General features: G+C 33.5%; 1 protein-coding gene across 1 annotated transcript in view; it reads left to right on the top strand.

Annotated features, from left to right (window-relative positions):
- LOC137623061 (nephrin-like) overlaps positions 1-2,500 on the top strand; it is a 735,729-nt gene that overhangs the window by 194,955 nt on the left and 538,274 nt on the right. The window lies entirely within an intron of this gene.

Here is a 2,500-nt window from a genome sequence, read left to right as displayed (position 1 = left end):
AAAATCATATCAGCTACGTAATTCAAATCATACCAGCGTTGTATAGGTGTCCATGACATGATTAGTTACAATTGTCATAACTCGAGCTCCATGTTAAAAGGAAATAACAAAAGTAGTTACTATAATGCTGGGACTTGTGCTTACAGCTTTAAAATATTCAGACACAGAGGATTCGAGTTGAATGCCAACGCGTCTAAAACTAGACGGTCCGCATTTTAATTAAAAGTAGAAGTCTTGTCTTTTTCTTGTTTTATATAAGTCACATGCCCAATTACACCATCCAGGAGCAGAAAACCTTTCCTGGATACTTCTTCATTCAAGTCCTTGAATAATAAGGTTTAGAGAAATTGCATTCTCTCTCTCTCTCTCTCTCTCTCTCTCTCTCTCTCTCTCTCTCTCTCTCTCTCTCTCTCTCTCTCTCTCTCTCTCTCTTTCTCTCTCTGTGTGTGTATATATATATATATATATATATATATATATATATATATATATATATATATATATATATATAAACAAACATATCAAACACTTGAAAATTAAGCATGCAAGCTATTTGACTAACACGCTTTCCATATATCGCTAGCTAACCAATTGGAGAGGTTAAGCAAACCAGATTCTGATTAGAACCTGGCAGAGAATGTCAAAAGCCGCCTGCAGATAACCTCCTTTAGAGTAGTTTATGGCAGCATATCGGACTGGTAACGTCGCCCCAATAAGTTGCAAACCTAAATGAGCAAATTCTCCTAAAGGCGTCTTTTGACATTTTCTGCCTTGTTCTGACCAGAATCTGATTTGCTTAACTTCGCTAGTCGGTTAGCTAGGGATATATGAAAACCTTAAATTTCCAATAGTGCTTGATTAATTATAGATATACACATGAGAAATGTTGATTTATGGATATATGCTATAATTTCATTTAAGATATGCATCAGAGAGAGAGAGAGAGAGAGAGAGAGAGAGAGAGAGAGAGAGAGAGAGAGAGAGAGAGAGAGAGAGAGCAAGCTTATTGCGACCGGTCGGGGTAACGGTAGAGAAATCCATTTATGCATGAATGAGAAGATGGAAGATATTGAGATTAAGTATGACACTACGTAAGCTTAATTATGAAAGACCGAGAAAACCAGAAAAGAGCAGATATCAAATGAACCGTGAAAGAAGTGCTGTTAATTGATAAAATGTGGGTCAGAGTCATCTTTTGATTCCAAAGCAAGCTTCGAAAGATCTTGAAAGAATACTGGGAGAAGAAAAGAGGTTTATCATCCGGGAAACTGATGAGGTTCTTGTATGAGATAACGAAGTGCATTGAAGCTGTGAAAGCTTTTCTGCAATAGGGTCGTCCTTACTCGGCTTATACGGGATGAACAGGCTGAGTAATGGTTTCCAGATTTTATTTTCAAGAAGCCACGACTTTTAGGGAGGAAAGGGTTTCTGATAGGATAAAAAGTAAGGGATTTTAGTTAGATTTATAGTTAGTTATATGTAGTATTTGCTTATGTGGCTTTTTAGGAAACTGAGTACGACCCATGTCTATAATGAACCGTAAAATTTTTTTTACGAAGTTTCATTTCACCATATTTATGCAAATAATTGTGTGTGTGTATATAATACACACACACATACACACACACACACACACACACACACACACACACATATATATATATATATATATATATATATATATATATATATATATATATATATATATATATATAACGTTATGATGACTTGGAACCTTAACCTGTTTTTTTCTAATATCTTGAGAAACTTTCCTGTGAAAGGAAATAATTGGAGTTAAGAACCTCAGTAGGATTGGAACTCTTACTAGTCAGATGATTGGGGTTATAATAGTTATTTTGCAAGAACTGAAGGGGCGGAGGTGTTACTTCAAGAATTATTGGTGTATGACTTTACAGAATATAGTTAGTACTATTTTTAGATTTTAATTCACTGTGTTACAGTTGATAATAGGAATGTTAAAAGAAAAGGAGTGAAGGTTTAGAATAAAAAGAGAATATAACTCGTATTCTTATAATAAAAGAACTTTGTAATGCTGTAAATGTTATAATGTCCAATTATAGTAGTTATGATGGAATTATATGGAATTTGGAACCGAAATAATTTACCAAGAGCTATTAAGATTTGTATTAGTAATTCAATTTTCTACAAAAGTGTTTCTGGGATGATTGTTTGTGTTCTTCATAGCTATTTTGTATGTTATTGGAGTGGTATGGGAAGTGTTAATGCGATATTGTGGATGGAGTTTTGAATGTGTGATGTTTAAAGGCGTTTATTTTTCTTAATATATAGCTACTGCAGAAAGTAGCAAAAAATAAAACTAGTGGTTTTATGAGTAGAATTTATTTAGTAAATGAAGGCAAGAATAAGATTATAAATATTAACGGAAACCAAGAATATTGGAACTGACATTTGGTATGGATGATGGCAAAATTGTAGGATTTGATTTGAATAGATGTTTTGAGTGAATCTAATTGAGGGA

Source organism: Palaemon carinicauda, chromosome 30 (genome assembly GCF_036898095.1).
Source record: "Palaemon carinicauda isolate YSFRI2023 chromosome 30, ASM3689809v2, whole genome shotgun sequence".
Taxonomy (NCBI): Eukaryota; Metazoa; Arthropoda; class Malacostraca; order Decapoda; family Palaemonidae; genus Palaemon; species Palaemon carinicauda.
This window is presented reverse-complemented; position numbering and strand designations above follow the sequence as displayed.